This window comes from Tachypleus tridentatus, chromosome 3 (genome assembly GCF_004210375.1).
Source record: "Tachypleus tridentatus isolate NWPU-2018 chromosome 3, ASM421037v1, whole genome shotgun sequence".
NCBI classification, from domain to species: Eukaryota; Metazoa; Arthropoda; class Merostomata; order Xiphosura; family Limulidae; genus Tachypleus; species Tachypleus tridentatus.
In genome coordinates, this window is record NC_134827.1 from 52,782,591 (window position 1) to 52,803,674 (window position 21,084).

At 30.0% G+C, this 21,084-nt stretch overlaps 2 long non-coding RNA genes across 2 annotated transcripts in view; one reads left to right on the forward strand and one right to left on the reverse strand.

Moving 5' to 3' along the window:
• LOC143246861 (uncharacterized) overlaps positions 1-7,433 on the forward strand; it is a 12,752-nt gene extending 5,319 nt beyond the window's left edge. The window contains exons 3-5 of the long non-coding RNA XR_013026207.1: positions 3,761-5,505; positions 6,670-6,761; positions 7,229-7,433. This is a non-coding gene — a long non-coding RNA (uncharacterized LOC143246861). The remainder of the gene's footprint in view (positions 1-3,760; positions 5,506-6,669; positions 6,762-7,228) is intronic.
• On the reverse strand, positions 7,433-15,807 carry LOC143246860 (uncharacterized). Its single transcript, XR_013026206.1, has 5 exons — positions 15,694-15,807; positions 12,644-12,792; positions 8,672-8,768; positions 8,020-8,168; positions 7,433-7,787 (listed from the first exon to the last, which is right to left on the reverse strand). It is a non-coding gene; the product is annotated as an uncharacterized LOC143246860 (long non-coding RNA).
• Positions 15,808-21,084: the final 5,277 nt, after the last annotated feature.

Below are 21,084 nucleotides of genomic sequence, written 5' to 3' on the forward strand. Positions count from 1 at the left end.
TTTATTATAGTTTAAAATGAAAGTATTTTCAATTTGATATAATAGATGGCACATAATTCAAAATTAAATACAAATTACATAAAAATTACTTATTGATCAAAGTCATTCTTTAATGCTAAGAAATCTCGATTTGGTTCTGTGATGGTCAGAACATAGTCTACATTTAACGCTTCTCAAGAAAGAAACACATTTTTCGAAATGGAATTTAACAGTGTAACAATATTTTAATACTAGTACAAGAAAGTTAGAAAATAATACCATTTATTTATGGTAACAAAAACTACAAACTGTAAAACCAGGACAGTTAGTGTCATTATAAAGTTTACTGATTCCTGGAATACATTTCTGGCCTTAAGGCCAATAAACATAAAGAAAAAATATGCATTTTTCGTTGTTCGACTCAACCACTTATTTGAGTAGAGCTTCGAAAGATGAAAATAAGAAAAGGGAAAATATAAAACTTTTTTTTAGTATTTAATAGGGAAAATGTGAACATGAAATTATCCTAAATACTCGCCGGGTCAAAAGTTTAAGACTATACTGAAACAAAGTGTTAATCGTTAAACACGAAACAAAATTTAGTCATTTGTGTTCAAGCATTAGCATTGTCAACACCTCCCACTGACATCTCCTGTGTTACATTGGGTAAAAACATGGCAAAGGCTAAAAAGTCGACAGAGTTTGGACGTGGCAGAATTGTTGCTGGTGAGATCGAGTGAAGTAAAACTGCTGTTGCAAATTTCTTAAAAGACCCTGAGGAATATCGAACGAGGATTTCAAGTGGTCGGCCCAAGAAAATTTCACAGGCGTTGAGCAGGAGGATTCGATGGGTTGTCCGACAAGATATCAGCCGATCGTTGAACAAAATTAAGGCACTAATGGATGCAGAATGCAGCTCAAGAACAATAAGATGGCATAAGACGTAAATATCTTCAAAGGCCACACCACGGAACAGCATGGTTAAACTTTGCTGAGAAGCACCAAACACGGGATGTAGAAAAGTGGACGAAGGTTTTGTTCTCTGATGAGAAAAAATTTAACCTGGATGGTCCAGATGGCTTCCAACATTACTGGCACGATAAGGAAATCTCACTGGAGACATTTTCTACGTGACACAGTGGAGGAGATTCCATCATGATCTGGGGTGCTTTCTCCTTCCATGGAACAATGGAGGTTCAGGTTATACAGGGGCATCAAACAGCAGCTGGCTACATTGGCATGTTGGAGAGAGCATCCTTATTGACTGAAGGCTCTCGCTTGTGTGGAAATAACTGGATCTTTCGGCAGGACAATGCTGCAATCCACAGTGCCTGCAGAACAAAGGAATTTTTAATGGGGAGTAATATGATTATTTTGGACCTTCCAGCGTATTTGCCCAAATTGAACCGATTGAAAATGTTTGGGGGTGGATGGCAAGGGAAGTCTATAGAAATGGACGTCAATTCCAAACAGTGCATGATTTTCGTGAAGCCGTCTTCACCACTTGGAATAACATTCCAGCCAGCCTTCTGCAAAAGCTTATATCAACTATGCCAAAGCGAATGTGTGAAGTTATTCCCAATGATGGCCGTGCAACTCACTACTGAGACCTCTTTTTGGGCATGTCCTACCCTGTTTAGGACTTGTTTTTGGTATGGTCTTAAACTTTTGACCAGCTTGTACTCAGTATTATAACACTTTAACTAAGTATTTTATTCCATTGAATAAATGCAAATTATTGTTGTATATAATCTGCAAGGTGACAATTATTTTGTTTCCAAACAACTGAATACAATATTTTTACTGTATTGTCATTTATAGACCAAAAATATAATATATTTTTTAAAACCAGCATGCTGTTGGTGCCATCTATTATCCAAAAAAATAACTATTTTGTGTAATTGGTTGTTTATTATTGTTTCAGATTATGATAATAGATAGTGACTGAGTGATACTTTGAACCTAATGTAATAAAAAGAGAAATGTAATTAACCTTTTATTATAAGAAATAAAACTACACCAAAATTATTAAAATCGGTACAATAAAAGGTAACACCCAAAAACTATTATTTCTAGAGATATTGAATGTTTTGTGTTTAGTGTCTTCAAATGCACCATTTCAGGCAATTTTAAATTGACAAAATTATTTCGAAATTGAGATAATAGGTGGCACAAAACGTTAATTGCCATAAGGTACAATTCAATTATAACCACAGTATTAACTGATTCCTGATAGAAGTTACAGGATAATGCTTTAAAGAATGCAGTTTCAGGAATATTTGAATACAAATTACAACAGCACGTACAAAATAATTTTATGTTGAAAATATTATTTTATGGTAAAAGACCTGAAAGTGAACAATATAATTTTATATCAGATATTATAAACTTTAGTAACATTTACGTGATATAAAAACCTAATATTATGTTAAGGGAGATTAGTGATTATTTTTACTTGTAAGTGACAAATCTTAATATTTTTATAGTTCTGTAGTATAGTTACTGTGAAACAATATGAAATAAAAGTTTTAAATTTAGTTATAGCAAATAAAAATAGTGTTAAAATATTTCACATATATATATATATGCATACTGAGAGAACAACCTAATTTATATTTAATGTTAGATTTACTACATAATTAACAAGTATAGAAATAATTTCAGCCAAATGTAAACGTAAGATAGTTTAATTTAAGTCTCTGGGTAACATTGAGAAAAATGTAAAAATAATTTGTAAACTAATAAAAACAGTCTAAACATTTAATATTTATGAAGACACAAGTTCTTTCACCTACAATCAACCATTAGAGTTATGACCCTTCACTTTATTAACAACAACCATATCTTTGTTTATCTGTTAATGAATATAAAACTCCATTCAGTGCTGGTATTATTCTGAAACAAACTTTCACTTATCACTTCTTCTCTAAAAGTAAGAAATGTTTATATTGTACAAATAGATATCTGATGTTTCTGGTAATGTTAGTTATTGTTAATCAACTACATTACACACTATTAAAAAGGTAGTTACTGATCCGATATCTGATGTTTCTGGTAATGTTAGTTATTGTTAATCAACTACATTACACACTATTAAAAAGGTAGTTACTGATCCGATATCTGATGTTTCTGGTAATGTTAGTTATTGTTAATCAACTACATTATACACTATTAAAAAGGTAGTTACTGATCCGATATCTGATGTTTCTGGTAATGTTAGTTATTGTTAATCAACTACATTACACACTATTAAAAAGGTAGTTACTGATCCAGACAGGAACAAGAAGTGTTGAGAAAAGTGTTATTACTAGTGATATTGAAAATGATTGTGGACCAAACTGAGGTATTTTAATTACATTATGAATAATCAAACCTTCAGTGATTTCTGAGAATGGTTTTTGTTAATAATAGTTTCGAATTTTCTGTTACCAAAATATTTTGTAGTAAGGTAAACAGTTAATTTTTTTTAATTAAACACAACTAATTAAATCTTTACCATAATAAAAAAAACATTTCATGAATGTACTTTAATGTAAATTATTTATTTCTCTTTACTTAATATTTTAGTTTCAAAACTCTCCATGAATGAATCATATAACAATAGATATAAAGGAAAACCTGTAACTAAACCTTTGTTCTTTTATAAAGTTTACTGTTAGTTTCAAAAACAGTTTTAACACATGGTTTAACTGTATCAGTTATATCTAAAGATGCATTAATAGGTGAATACACGTGTTGTACCAGGAATTATATCTACATATCCACTGTTGTGTTATTACAGTCCTTGTAGCTGACCACTTGTGTGTTGTAGCAGGAAGTAGCAATAGTTCATCCTCAGCTATTAAAGGACACATTTCTCTAATCAGTGATTGACACCCATGTTGATGTAGTAACAGGAAGTAGAAATAGTTCATCCTCAGCTATTAAAGGACAGACTTCTCTAATCAGTGATTGATACCCATGTTGATGTAGTAGTAGGAAGTAGAAATAGTTCATCCTCAGCTATTAAAGGACACACTTCTCTAATCAGTGATTGACACCCATGTTGATGTAGTAGCAGGAAGTAGAAATAGTTCATCCTCAGCTATTAAAGGACACACTTCTCTAATCAGTGATTGACACCCATGTTGATGTAGTAGCAGGAAGTAGAAATAGTTCACCCTCAGCTATTAAAGGACATACTTCTCTAATCAGTGATTGACACCCATGTTGATGTAGTAGCAGGAAGTAGAAATAGTTCATCCTCAGCTATTAAAGGACACACTTCTCTAATCAGTGATTGACACCCATGTTGATGTAGTAGTAGGAAGTAGAAATAGTTCATCCTCAGCTATTAAAGGACACACTTCTCTAATCAGTGATTGACACCCATGTTGATGTAGTAGCAGGAAGTAGAAATAGTTCATCCTCAGCTATTAAAGGACACACTTCTCTAATCAGTGATTGACCCATGTTGATGTAGTAGCAGGAAGTAGAAATAGTTCATCCTCAGCTATTAAAGGACACACTTCTCTAATCAGTGATTGACACCCATGTTGATGTAGTAGTAGGAAGTAGAAATAGTTCATCCTCAGCTATTAAAGGACACACTTCTCTAATCAGTGATTGACACCCATGTTGATGTAGTAACAGGAAGTAGAAATAGTTCATCCTCAGCTATTAAAGGACACACTTCTCTAATCAGTGATTGACACCCATGTTGATGTAGTAGTAGGAAGTAGAAATAGTTCATCCTCAGCTATTAAAGGACACACTTCTCTAATCAGTGATTGACACCCATGTTGATGTAGTAACAGGAAGTAGAAATAGTACATCCTCAGCTATTAAAGGACACACTTCTCTAATCAGTGATTGACACCCATGTTGATGTTGTAACAGGAAGTAGAAATAGTTCATCCTCAGCTATTAAAGGACACACTTCTCTAATCAGTGATTGACACCCATGTTGATGTAGTAGTAGGAAGTAGAAATAGTTCATCCTCAGCTATTAAAGGACACACTTCTCTAATCAGTGATTGACACCCATGTTGATGTAGTAACAGGAAGTAGAAATAGTACATCCTCAGCTATTAAAGGACACACTTCTCTAATCAGTGATTGACACCCATGTTGATGTAGTAACAGGAAGTAGAAATAGTTCATCCTCAGCTATTAAAGGACACACTTCTCTAATCAGTGATTGACACCCATGTTGATGTAGTAGCAGGAAGTAGAAATAGTACATCCTCAGCTATTAAAGGACACACTTCTCTAATCAGTGATTGACACCCATGTTGATGTAGTAGCAGGAAGTAGAAATAGTTCATCCTCAGCTATTAAAGGACACACTTCTCTAATCAGTGATTGACACCCATGTTGATGTTGTAGCAGGAAGTAGAAATAGTTCATCCTCAGCTATTAAAGGACACACTTCTCTAATCAGTGATTGATACCATGTTGATGTTGTAACAGGAAGTAGAAATAGTTCATCCTCAGCTATTAAAGGACACACTTCTCTAATCAGTGATTGACACCCATGTTGACAAGGTAATGTTGATTCACCTTGATCTTTCTATGTTACATTATAATCCAATAAAGACCAGCCAGTTTTACTTCAGTAGTTTTGTCCATATTTAGATCTTGTGAATACAAGGTTTTTGATAAGTAACTGCAGTAGTTTCATATAAATTTAGTTTGACAATGTTAGTCCACTGTCTTTGTGATCTTGAGAAGTAAGTTATAAACTTGATTTAAGAAAGGTGACATGTCTATCGTACAGTTTCATATTTGTACTAATTTTAACATGTTGTCTCTAAGTTAATGGTTTCATGATGTATAATGTCTATGGAAGTGAAGACATTATCAGTTTAATGACATGACACGTGAACTTCTAGATAAAAACTACAAGTTAAAGTTGAAAGGATAGCATATTGATTTACTGACTGACTCTTGACAGCCATGTTTTATTGATGGTACCCTGACAAGTGCATTGTCAGATAATTACAAACAAATTAGTTTTAAAGAGACTGAACAATATATCTAACACTATTTCAAGTATTTTTATTATTTCTTTGATCAACTTAACCCTGGTGTCAATATAGATTTACTAACCTACATCTCTGGATATCAGTTGAGAAGAAATATTTATTACACAGATCTTGGAAATTACATTCTCCACATCTGTGAAGCTGGACTGTTGATGAAGGTTTATCATTTGAGGTCAACATTTGTATAGTTTGTTTTTAAAGATGTTGGAACCAGTCAGTGTATGTGATGTTTGTACATGGTTTGCTGGTATCAACATTCTACATGTAGTTTTTTTCACATATCTACTGGTGTTCTTCCTAACAAACTCAGGATACACACAACTTTAAACTGTTGTGGTTATTCACAACAGTTCCTTTAATAATGTATTATCAATGATTGTTGTGTCAGATAATGTGTTGGTGTTATACATAATATTGGATAGTTCATAAAATCTTCAGACTTATATATTTTACTCACTTTATGGTTTAATGTAACTTAATTTATCATAAGTGTTGTCAGATACTGGTTAAAAACCATTTTATTATATGAATCACTTATTACTTCAAGTTTTTACTTCTAACAATCATTCAATGTAGATTAGACAGAGCTGTCGTTGTTGTCAATATGAGTGAAATTCTATAAACCTAATAACAGATGTTGAACTATAGTGACTTTATGTTTTAGATGAGATGATAGCTACCAGACTGTTCTGTAATTACTCTGTAGAAGCTGTGGTAACTAATAAACAGTTCACTGTTAGAGGAAGGTATTTCAAAGTAAGTGTTTAAAGCTAACATTCTTCACAGAAGTGTTTTGATAGTTTTAGAACCAGTACTTGTGAGGTAAATATTGAGTTCCCTATTATGAACTGTAACATTGAAATCAAGGTATAGCTCAAGAATATTGGTGTTCTTATCTACATATTTATATAGCATGTTAAATTACAAGTTATAACAGGTCCCTTTTAGCATTGTTTAATAACTATAGTGAAAGTTTAATAAGAATGTTCATACAGCTATTACTTAAGAATACATTTTGTAATTTGTTTGAACATAAAAGTCCACTCTCTCCATGGGTGCTGTTCTGGTAAGTCATCTGATTGTAAAATATGTAACACAAACCAACCAAGTTGTCTTAGTTTGATTGTCAATATATTACTGATTTCACTATACATATGTAATGATAGTGTCAGACATGTCTTCCTCATATAAATATTTAGTTAGGATTTGTTTATTTCTTACAGAACAGGTTAACAGATGATATAGCCAGTCAGAATAACTTTGTAAGCAACTGTTTTAGTTCTTCAGGGGATAAATTGTGGACCAGCTAAGAATCCTTTTGTAGATGTTACTATACATGGAATTGTAAGTATTATATCAAAATATTAACTTGAGATAATATTCTGTACAATAGTTTAATACTTGTAATAAAACTTAATAAAGCAAGACAAGCTTGTGTAGACTTTATTGATGGTTGTACATACACAACAAATTGTAATAACACTTAATATTTATTCACAAGGTTTGTTAAATATTAAATTTCCCTAATATTAAAAAAAACAACAAACAAATCACCAACATCTTTGTCCCACTATAGATCCAGCTGATCGGGCACCACAAGGTGGAAAATTTATAAGTCTTTGGAAAGGTAAAACAAAGTTAAGTCCTATTATAACAAATGTATAAGGAGATAGCAGGCCTTTTACAAGAACTTATCTCCAGACACAACTGTTATAATACAAATGAACTCACCATCCACTGTTTGTTGTAAAAACACCACACTGTCTGGATAGCACCTTCGCCCTGAAACACAGAATATACAAGTGTTACAGTCCATTCTTAAATGACAATGTTTTTATTTAATGTGTACAGAATTATACTAGTATGGGAAGTTAAATCCCAACATCAGTGTATTTATTAGAACTAGTAACAATCCTATATAACTACATCTTGGTCCAGCCCAGTTACCTTCATCTGGAAAGTCAGTAATAATAATATTACATTATATTTAATAACATAACTCAAGTCTTCTTACCTTCTGGTTCAGCTTTACTGGAAGGTGACTGTCCTTTAACATCCACATCTGGTAATTTACCATCACTGTAGCTTAACTACTTCATCCAGATAACATATCTGATACCTGGATGATGTGTGACAAGAATTACATTCAGATGTGGAAAGAATCTGAAATGTATAATATGTCAAACTTGACTTTCACACAGTTCATAAATCTTAGCAAACTGCAGTAGAGAAAACTAAAGTTATATTTCTAATGATAAATGTTATTTAATAAATAAAACTAGAAACAGTTGAAGGTTAGATTAAAATAACACTACACTTCAATGGTTAATACAAATTGTTGTCACCAGTAATCACAATGTTATATTGTAAATGTGTGAAAAACAGCTGATATGTCACACAAGTTTTCACAAAACTATCCTACATACAAAACACAAACTGCCTTTGTTGAAGTTTGTCGTGTCACTTTAACCCTAAAAACATCATATTTAGAAAGACAGTCACCAACTGTTAACTACAACCAGTGTTCTCAGAACGTTACTAAATATAAACTAAACTTTCACTGTTTTTATCAGTTACATCAGAATTATAACACTTCAGATAATCTGTGAATCAAGGTTAATATTACCAGCTGTTAATTAATTAATATTTGTGTTTGAAAGTTTTACCTCAAACTCTTGGGAAATAGAGAAATCTGTATCCAGCTTCAGTTTGAAAATATGAAATAGAAGTCATGTTTTCCAACACCATCCATAGGTTTTTTTGCTAAAATATAACAAACAAAGATTTATTACATGAATACTTTCTTACAGATGTAACATATATTTTGAAATTGTCTCACTTTAACACCAGAAATCTAAGATTGAAAAACGTGGACATCAACTCTCTCACATATTGGAAATACTGAGAACCTGGTTCAATTCATTGAAACCAACTACATGTTAAGAATTTGTTTATGGATACCAGTTTCAACATAGTGCTGTCGTCTTGTTAAGAACACATTAGTCAATACAACTAAACTCAAAATTCTCCTGTTGTTAATACACTATTGTGTATAAACTACAAGAAAACCAAGTGTATAAAGTTACTTTTCACTAGCATGTGTTTAAAATTATTTTTACTCATGTTACTGTATTTATCTTCCAATAAATTCAAGGTTAAAACTATATACAAGAAACACTTCTAAATGACAGATTACAACTGTCATGTGGGTTCCATTCAAAGGTTTTCTAGAAAAACCTGCCAAACTTCACCTCTAAAGGTCACTTTAACCATTTCCTTTACAAAAATCCTCACATCTAGAGATGACTGATTTAATTTACTGGTATTCTACCAACTAATTAAAATTACAGTTTCTAAATGTTACCACTGTTTGTTTGTCATTAAGTACAAAACTACAACATATATGTTAGTCTGTTAGTTACACTACATACCCTGACATGACTATATTATAACACATACCAACAGTCAGTAATATTAAAGTACACATTATACAGTGTAACATGTGATATCTAAAGACACATACAGATGATCTATGTATAGCTGTATCATACATATGTTCATGTTTCTATTCTATTTGACTCTGCCATCCTTACATTTATAAATATTCATTACTTGTTTTGTGATGTTTTCACTAAAAGTTAGTCTATCAGATTGTAATAATATGTATTATTTTTTTACAACTCTTCCATGTACCGTGATTGACACCCTAAAGACACCGATTGTATAGTGTACAAAGCATTGATTATGTGTGTCTTACAGTCATCTCATGTTGATTTATTATTGATTGGTGATTCCTGTTGCACCAAGTTATAATGTTCTAAACCTTTCACTATTGGTCATGGGTCAAAGTGCATGTCACTACATTTGTTGACTTGCATTCAAAAGTATATTGATCTACTATTTTATGAATTTATGTCAGTAAGTTTGGTATCAGATTGTAGAACATAATTCAAACTAACATTGTGTATGAGTTAATTTCTTAATTTAAAACTAAATATTTAAAGAACACATCTAAATATAGATTTTAGTGAGTCACATAGTATGTTAAATGAAGCAGTGTTTAAAATATGCCGTTTGTGACGTCAAACTAAGTATAGTTTGGTACAAATCAAAAACTCATATTACTAATACTGACAACAAAAATATAAAATAAAAACCTGAAATATTTTGATTATTTCAATACACGTCTTATATACTGAATCAAACATTGTGACCCCATTCACCTCTTTCCAATGTTGAAAATATTCCCCTGTATCCTCTTACTTCAATATATGTGAATAAGTTAATCGTGAGATGTCACTCTCTGCTTTATTTATTATTCTATATTTTAAGAAACATAAGTTTAATAATTTATTTCTAAGCAGTAATAATAATAATTTAAACGTGTATATAATGAAATACTAGTCCGTTACAACACAGCCAAGACTAAAGGTCAGTTTTATATTACTGGACACTGACCTAAGTCCACATACACCACATAAATGAAAGTTATGTAATGTTAGCTAGACACAACTGGAAGGTCAGTATAATTAAAATTAATAAATACATACAGTGTTATAAGACTTTAGGTTTTTTGACTAAACATTTGTATTTGTGTTATAACATGTAGTCCTTGCATGAAAAACACGTTTTTTTTGTGAGGTTTATGAAGTTAAAGTGACAGACTCCCTATACTTAGAGTACAGAAAATATAGTCTTACTGAAAACAAATGTTTGAAATGTACTTAGGAAGTTTTAGAGATTATGCAAATGACATTTTAAATTTTTGGGACAAAGTGTAGTTTTCTTTATTACATGAAATCACCTTGCACTGTGACATAGACTCAATATTTACACAAATCTTTAGTAAAAACATTTCATTATGATCTGATTTTTATGTACAAAATACTTGTAATCTCTAGATTTTATGAAGATATGCCTGCTGTATCAAAAGTTACAATACTGTACAACCTGTACAGATGTATAGAGAAACTTTGTATATTATACCATACCTGTTGTGAAAGGGTTAAAAGTAAAACTGTCAGTGCTGAGTTTTTAACACAAATGTTTGTATTATACCTACTGAGTATCTTGGACATCCACACATATAGTGATTCTACAATAATTTGTTTTATAAACATAACTAATTATTACACTTGAAATGCTTACTATTAAGTTTATATTTATATCAAACTCACTATTACTCATGAAGATATGATTTAAAATTGTTACATTATAAACCAACCAAACCACTCACAATTAACAGTAATGTTTCTAATTAATTTTATTACTACAGTTACTGGTGGTGTCTACTTACAACAACCAATGAAATGTTTAACATTGGTTTATTTTATTAACATCAGTAGTGTTTGTCACATATTGTGTACTGATGTTTGAATGTATTTCTAAGTCCAACAGTAAATTGTGAACTAACTTATACATCATACATGTCTATATCAAAACTATGTTTTTAATATTTTAAGAATGATAAAGTTTATTAATTTAATTTAATGATGTATTTTAATATGTTTTAATTAACAAAAACACAGTACTTCAACACAACAGTTTGACAGACATTTGGAATGAAAACTAGTGGAATCATGTTAATGGTACAATTTCATGTTTTGTACCACTGTGTGTGTGTGTATAATACACTTACAGATTCAACAGTTTAAGATAACCTTCTACTGAAGTCAGGACTTGCTCCAATTTCTCACGTACAAAATAATCTTAAAATTAACACATTTCTAAGTACTAAACTAAAATTATAATAAAGGTTTTCAATTATTTTCTCATTTAATATAGTGGTTACAAGGTCGGTCAAATTGACCAAACATGTACGGAGATACAACAGAGAGTATAACAGATCAAATATAGATTTTCTTAAAAACATTTGATAATTATCTAGTGGTTATAAAGAATCCATACATGAAAATTAAAAATTTTTCATGCATAAAAAAATGTGAGGAAAACATTATTTAAAACAAATAATGTTTACTGGTAATATCCCAAGTGTCATGAAGATATGCTTATTAATTTATAAAATACTCTATTGAAAGGTACAGTATGTAAACAAGAAACACAGATACTGTGTTTAGATAATTAATGAATATAGTTTATCTTCTTCAGGTATTGTAAATAAATAAATATTGCAACTGTCTACTTAATTTAGTAATAATAACCATGATTTGAATTAAATTATAATAACATCACACATTAATAAGATAATTAACAATTTGTTTACGTGAGATCAGTGTTTGATTACTGTATATTAAATTATGGTGACGGTGGTGTTTACTTGATATTAATGATTTATCAACCAAGTAGGAAATGTCCTAAACCTAATAAGTTGTACAAATGGTGATCTTCAAAAGAGGTAAAGGTTATTCTTAAATAATAAAAACATATTTTAATAGTACGTCAGAATAATGTAGTGGTTGAAAAACAATAGACTGGAACATACTATATTTATTTTACTTGTACATGTTGTACGAGACATGGTGCACTAATAGATACATATTTCATGTGATTGAATAAGGAGTCTATCCATTAATTAACAAATACCATTAACCACCAGATGTGTAATTATCTGGTATCATTTAAACTATTAATGTCACTACATAATACTAACTGTGTATATTGTTACCACAGATTTTCACCTTATATTGTTTCATCTGTTATAATTATTTTCACATCCAAACTGAGGAACATCAGTTGAAGATTTTGTTTCCAATAATCAACAGTAGATGGAGCACCTGTCAACTGTTAGGTTCCTCAGAACAGGCTATGTTAACAGAGTGACCAAGATCTGAAACGAACAAGATAATTATTAATAAATAATAGTAATAATAATAATTGAACTTTGAATATATGTAGGGAGAATTTAATAGACAGAAAAACCTTAAATACAAACTGTAGATGTGGAGTTTTGTGTTACAAATGTGTCGTGTATTTTTACAGAAAATTTGTATAAAACACTGGATGACATCTCATTTAGTCATTTGTAAAAGTGCAGATGAAGCCACAATTAACAGGCTGAACTATAAAATCAACAAAGAAAAATTAATACATCTACTAGAAAACTGTTACCTAACGTTTAACATTACTACCAAGTTGACACCTTCCAGATGGTAATAGGTCAAAGGCCATGTCATCACATTTCTTGATACGTTACACTACTGAATTACATTACACTACAAGCTCCTTGTGTCCCTTGTGAAACATTATTTATTTTACCTACAGTTTTAATTACTTTCACAATAATAAATAAAGAATACACATGAAATAAAATATTCTTTATTTTTCTGTTGATTGTTGGTAACACTTTATCATACCAATACTAGTCATACACTAAATGATTTACTGAATAATCCACCAAACAACACTCATTAATGACATGCAAACAAATAGACAATTTCCATTCAAAGAACATTATACATGTCATTTGATGGATGAAGACCTTTGTTTTCTATTGGTTAGATAATATAGAATTAAATACAAGAACTATAAACAAATCTTGAAAGAGAGGATATGGAAGGAAAGGTCTGATTTTCTGTTTGATAGCTCTAACTAAAAAAATGAAGGCTATAAAAATTATGGTTTTTCTGAACAATGACAATTTTACAGTGAGTAATTTACTTTTGATTTTGTATTTATTGAAATGGTGGTGAATAAAACAGAAAAGATGGGATTTCTATAGAAAATGTCATTTCTAACACTAGGGGATATTCAGGTGTTTTTTTAAATATAAAACTAAGAACTTAAAGCTTTTATATCATTAAAATATGGATTGTTGGCTTAGAGTTTATGCTATACTAACTGGTATAACAAACTAGAACTAGTTTAATAAAAGTAACTAAAATATCATCATATGAGCAGTAAAGGATTCCACTTGTGACAGGGTTATTTCAACAGTATTTTATTATCTGATTCTTGTTCAGAACACAGGTCTATAATAAAACATTTTGTCATATGTACTGGTACTGATACGGTGACATTATTATCTATACTAGTGTCAAGGAAGAATGTTTACAAATAAGTGATGTTAAGAACCATCCAGGGGTAAAGGTTGTGTTGTAGTTAAAACACTTGACTTTTATAAGTAGACAGTTTAAAAACTGATGAAAATTTGTATGTCACAATTCTGTCATGTTTACAAATAAAATTGGAATATACAAACAGTATTTTACAGAATATTTAATGTCTGTATGATATTCAGTTGTGGTTTAATAGTTTATTGTAAAATGAATGATAATACTGACTTCACATGAACTGGCTGACAATATACAGTACCAAAAAACCCTTTCAAGAGTACAGTGTAATAACTTGTTCATTACATCATAAGTAAACATGTACAATAAGGGATAATTTTGTTTATCAAAATATATCTTCAACAAAGATTACCATAAATGATAGTTCATGTGGAAATATCTATACAACAACTAAATGTATACAATTTCAATGATAAGCCAACCCTTATGTCTGAAACAGAACCATCATCCACTGATTCAAACCATTTGTTCAAGAAGTTTTTGACCTAGGACAATTTCAATTTGAGCAAGATTAGTCAGACAGTTTAGACACTGTGATGACCATCAAGGGTCACTTACAACAATCATATATTAAAAATATTTTTACAAAGTCAACACATAACCTGTGATGCAGAAAATAAGACTTAGTTGGTAGAAATCATCACTTGTTTCATGTGTTTTCAATACCTATAAAACAAGTACAAATTTTAAAAATGTTTCTTTCTTCCATTTATTTAATATTTTTTATAGAGTATGCAAAAACTGTTTACACATATGCAACAAAAATGGTTTTATATGCTTATTACAAACAAATTGGGGGCCTTAAAACTCAGACATTTAGTATGGTTAATACAGAATACAACTTTCGTATTGTTGGGTTAGTTGGAATGGACGCCATCTTTACTTCACTCTTCAATACTTGTTTGTATACGGTAGTAGTGTTACTACTAGGTCAACAAATATTTGACAAAAGCAGAAAAAATTTTGTAGAGGCTGGTAGCAATCATTAAAGAAAAAACTAAATATAAACCAATTACCACGTGAGTTAGCTTCTAAAAAGATATGAAGAAATCAATGAGGAACAAACGTTAAACAAAACATTTGAAGTTGAAACTACCACTGAAGTTAAATACGATTGACATCCAACTTCGACATGATGAGTCTTTCTTACACTTCGTTAATTCAGTCAATCAGTAACCGGGGATTAAACTTATGTTGTTAATGGTTGAAAATTTAAAGACAACTTTAAAATAAATGGCTTAATTTCTTAAAGACAATCAGCCATAGTTCTCAGCAAACACTAAAAAGTTTATTTCATGCAAACGTTTCATGATAACGTTAAGGTAGGCCTACTTTTCTGGTGAATCTCAGCTGTACTTTTTCAACACGAAATGAAAAACAAATTACTGAAATTGTGAACATTCTAAATCAATCTTTAAAAATAATTAAAATACTAAATTAGTCCATACACACTAACTGCACGCATTATTTATATTATATTAAAATATGTCTCGCGTATTTTAACTCACAGCTAGTACACGGTCACACAGTATTTTGTTAACACATGAAATGTTATACCCATTTCACTTTATTTTTATCAATACTACCTTTAAATAAACATATTATAACTTAAATCACTTAACATCAGAAAAGAAAAAAAGAAACCTTTTGTAACTTACCCAAAAATAAATTTCTTGTTCAAACACTTCCACATTCGCTGACGACACGAACTTTGTACCATGTGTTACTGAATCCGCTTACAGTGCCACCCATACTAACAAGCGGATTTTTTCTGAAATACGAAAAATACTATATTTTTAAATTCCATTTATGTTTTGGTCATGAATTTTTCAAGTTATCGCTTAAGTAATGTCCGATTTTAGGTTCAAGAAAAGATAAAGGATTTGAAACACCTTTAATGTTATATAATCAATAATGTATGTTTCATTATTATTAATAACTTCCTGCCAATGATCCACAAGCTTCTGAATGTCACTTCTATAAAATTCTTCGGTGTTTGGAGGAAAAGAATGTAGAGGGGGTAGTTTTGACATCTTCATGTGTTCCAAGCTCTTTTCCATCAATATAGTTCTGCAAAATTCGGAATACATGATAATCAGGTGGGGCAAAGTCTGGAGAATAAGGAGGATGTGGAAGTTTTTCCCAGACTAGTTCTTCAATCTTTATAGATGTGATCTTTGCTGTAAGGGTACGTGCGTTATCCTGGTGTAACACAACACCTTTACGATTGATCAAATCAGACCTCTTTTCTTTCAGCACAACATTCAAGCGGTCTAACTGTTGACAACAGAAGTCTGATGTAATTGTTACATTGAGTGACAGCAACTCAAAGTGGATCACACCAACAATATCCTACCAAACGCGTAACAAGACTTTGCTGGCGTGGATGTCCATTTTAGGCTATGCTTTAACCAGCTTACCTGCACTGAGCCATTGTCTGCGCGCTTAATATTTTTATAATATATCTATTTTTTATCCCCATTCTCTAACCTGTCCAAAAAAGATGAGTTACGTTCACGAGAGTGCAGAGAAGTGCAAATGTCCACTCTTGTTCTAAGGTTGGTACAGCTTGGAAAGGTGTCAAAACTTGAAAAATTGATCCACCATGATTTAACACCTTTCTAAGCTGTTGCAGATGACGGTGAACTGTTGAATGGGTTGAATTAAGCTTGTGTGCTAGTTCTTCAACTGTTACAACACAATTTTCATCAAGTGCAGCCAGTAGCAAGTCATCATTAAACAGGACGATCTGAACGTGGCGCACCACTTAAGCTGTAGTTATTTGATCTGAACTTCTGAAACCACCTTCGACATTTTCTTTCATTGAAAGACACCGCACCATACACATCTTGATTGTTTCGTGTAGTTTCTGCTGCACTATTGCCTTTTTATATACTCATAAAGCATTATATACCTAATGTGCTCCTCAGACACATCCATCTTCATAAGGGTTTATTTGATTAATGATCTGAAAAAAATGGAGTTGGGTTCTGTTATTTGTCTGAACATTTTTATACATGCCTTATTAAACATATTTTAGTCATTAAAGCTTTCTACAAAGACAGAAATGATGATGCACTTTCTGTATTAAATTTTCGGACATTACTTATGAGATAACCTGATAGAACTATTTATGACTGCGAAACAGAATATGTTTATTAACCAAGTAGAAAATGTCCATAAAACTAATAGTAAAATAAGTTGTACAAATAGTGGCCTTCAGAAGAGGTCAATCATGTGAGGTCAAGGGTAATTCTTAAATCGTAAAAAAACACTTCAAAATAACAAGATTAATAGCACATCATAATGTAGTGGTTTAAAAACAATATTGGAACATACCATATTTATTTTACTTGTACAAGTTGTAGGTTACATGGTGTACTAATAGAAACAAAATTCATTTAATTGAATAAGGAGTACATCCATTAATTAATTAACAAATGCCACTAACCACCTAGATGTGTATTTATCTGACATCACTTAAACTATTAATGTCACTACATAATACTAACTGAATATCTTTAATATAACTACATTTTCATTGAGGAACATCAGTTGAAGATTTGGTTTCCAATAACCAACAGTAGATGGGACACCTGTCCATTGTAAAGTACTTCAGAAGAGGCTATGTTAACAGACTCACTAAAATCTCAAACTAGCAAGATGATTATCAATAAATAATAGTAATAATAATAATAATTATTATTATTTAACTTTGAATATATGTAGGGAGAATTTAATAGACAGAAAAACCTTAAATACAAACTGTAGATGTGGAGTTTTGTGTTACAAATGTCGTGTATTTTTATAGAAAATTTGTATAAAACATTGTCAATAAATGTGTTAATCTTTCACCAAACATTTAGTAACGAAACTGTTACCTTAATTACTAAGTTCAAGAAACATAATTCACATCACTTAGTTCAGTATTACAGTTTCAAATAAAGTTAAAATTTACATTCCGGTAAACAGTTGAACTTTAAAGTTAATAAAAGCTTATTAAAACAACTAAGATTCTTTCACTTTAAATAAATGTAGATGAAATGTGTTCATCCTAAACTTTTAACAAGTTTATTTAACCAGTTTTTAAACTTCAGTTATTATAAGAACTTACAATAAAATCCACATTCAGTTTAATATTTAGTACATATCAACTTACAAAGTAATGTATGTGACAAAACAATTGGTGGTCATATTTTAAATGGTTCCTTTGTTGAAACTTGTTTTTAAAGATGAGATCAAGTGACTTAGACAAGTCTACAACATGTGTACTGTTCCACCATCAATTGATGGAACACCTAAGATAACCAATAAAAATGTATACAGACGAAAACTACTGAGGCATTCTGGTAAGTTAATTCTTTGTACAAAATAGTTCAATAACAATTATTGTACCATAGCATCAATTATATTCACAATAATGATGTTAAACCTCATATTACAGAACATCAGAAATAAACATCCGCTCGAGAACAACTGATTACTTACATTCCACATGACTGTATATTCTACATACCATGTTACACTCAGGGTTGCTGAATAACAAGTGTAACAGTTGATAAAATTTATTAACTGTGAACAACTTTCTAACAGGTTTTCCAACTACATCCAGGTTAATGTGACCTACGAAGGGTTCTGAGACGAACGTTAAGTCTGACTCTAGTCTACGTGAACGTAGAATAAAGGCTTCAGTATATACATTGTTAACATTATCAAAACAGGAAGCACTGATACACTGCACGTTTGATACACTATTGAACAATATTTTATCTATATTCACGATTTATAAAAATACAGTAAAATAATTTTTCTTTAAATTTTTTACTTAAATAGGTCTATATTATACAATAATGTTTTGTACAGTAAATAGGTCTTTATTATTTTGTACAGTAAATAGGTCTATATTGTTTTGTACAGTAAATAGGTCTATATTATACAATATTGTTTTGTACAGTAAATAGGTCTATATTATACAATATTGTTTTGTACAGTAAATAGGTCTATATTATACAATATTGTTTTGTACAGTAAATAGGTCTATATTATACAATATTGCTTTGTAGAGTAAATAGGTTTATATTATACAATATTGTTTTGTACAGTAAATAGGTCTATATTATACAATATTGTTTTGTACAGTAAATAGGTTTATATTGTTTTGTACAGTAAATAGGTCTATATTATACAATATTGTTTTGTATAGTAAATAGGTCTATATTATAAAATATTGTTTTGTACAGTAAATAGGTCTATATTATACAATAATGTTTTGTACAGTAAATAGGTCTATATTGTTTTGTACAGTAAATAGGTCTATATTATACAATATTGTTTTGTACAGTAAATAGGTCTATATTATACAATATTGTTTTGTACAGTAAATAGGTCTATATTATTATTTTTGTACAGTAAATAGGTCTATATTATACAATAATGTTTTGTACAGTAAATAGGTCTATATTATACAATAATGTTTTGTACAGTAAATAGGTCTATGTTGTTTTGTACAGTAAATAGGTCTATATTATACAATAATGTTTTGTACAGTAAATAGGTCTATATTGTTTTGTACAGTAAATAGGTCTATGTTGTTTTGTACAGTAAATAGGTCTATATTGTTTTGTACAGTAAATATGTCTATATTGTTTTGTACAGTAAATAGGTCTATATTGTTTTGTACAGTAAATAGGTCTATATTATACAATATTGTTTTGTACAGTAAATAGGTCTATGTTGTTTTGTACAGTAAATAGGTCTATATTGTTTTGTACAGTAAATAGGTCTATATTATACAATATTGTTTTGTACAGTAAATAGGTCTATATTATACAATATTGTTTTGTACAGTAAATAGGTCAATATTGTTTTGTACAGTAAATAGGTCTATGTTGTTTTGTACAGTAAATAGGTCTATATTGTTTTGTACAGTAAATAGGTCTATATGTTGTTTTGTACAGTAAATAGGTCTATATTGTTTTGTACAGTAAATAGGTCTATGTTGTTTTGTACAGTAAATAGGTCTATGTTGTTTTGTACAGTAAATAGGTCTATATTATACAATATTGTTTTGTACAGTAAATAGGTCTATGTTGTTTTGTACAGTAAATAGGTCTATATTATACAATATTGTTTTGTACAGTAAATAGGTCTATATTATACAATAATGTTTTGTACAGTAAATAGGTCTATGTTGTTTTTTATACAGTAAATAGGTGTATATTATACAATAATGTTTTGTACAGTTAATAGGTCTACGTTGTTTTGTACAGTAAATAGGTCTATGTTGTTTTGTACAGTAAATAGGTCTATATTATACAATATTGTTTTGTACAGTAAATAGGTCTATATTGTTTTGTACAGTAAATAGGTCTATATTATACAATATTGTTTTGTACAGTAAATAGGTCTATATTATACAATATTGTTTTGTACAGTAAATAGGTCTATATTATACAATATTGTTTTGTACAGTAAATAGGTCTATATTATACAATATTGTTTTGTACAGTAAATAGGTCTATATTATACAATATTGTTTTGTACAGTAAATAGGTCTATATTATACAATATTGTTTTGTACAGTAAATAGGTCTATATTATACAATATTGTTTTGTACAGTAAATAGGTCTATATTATACAATATTGTTTTGTACAGTAAATAGGTCTATATTATACAATATTGTTTTGTACAGTAAATAGGTCTATATTATACAATATTGTTTTGTACAGTAAATAGGTCTATATTATACAATATTGTTTTGTACAGTAAATAGGTCTATATTGTTTTTTGTACAGTAAATAGGTCTATATTGTTTTGTACAGTAAATAGGTCTATATTATACAATATTTTTGTACAGTAAATAGGTCTATATACAATGTCTATATTGTTTTGTACAGTAAATAGGTCTATATTGTTTTGTACAGTAAATAGGTCTATATTTGTACAGTAAATAGGTCTATATTATACAATATTGTTTTGTACAGTAAATAGGTCTATATTATACAATATTGTTTTGTACAGTAAATAGGTCTATATTATACAATATTG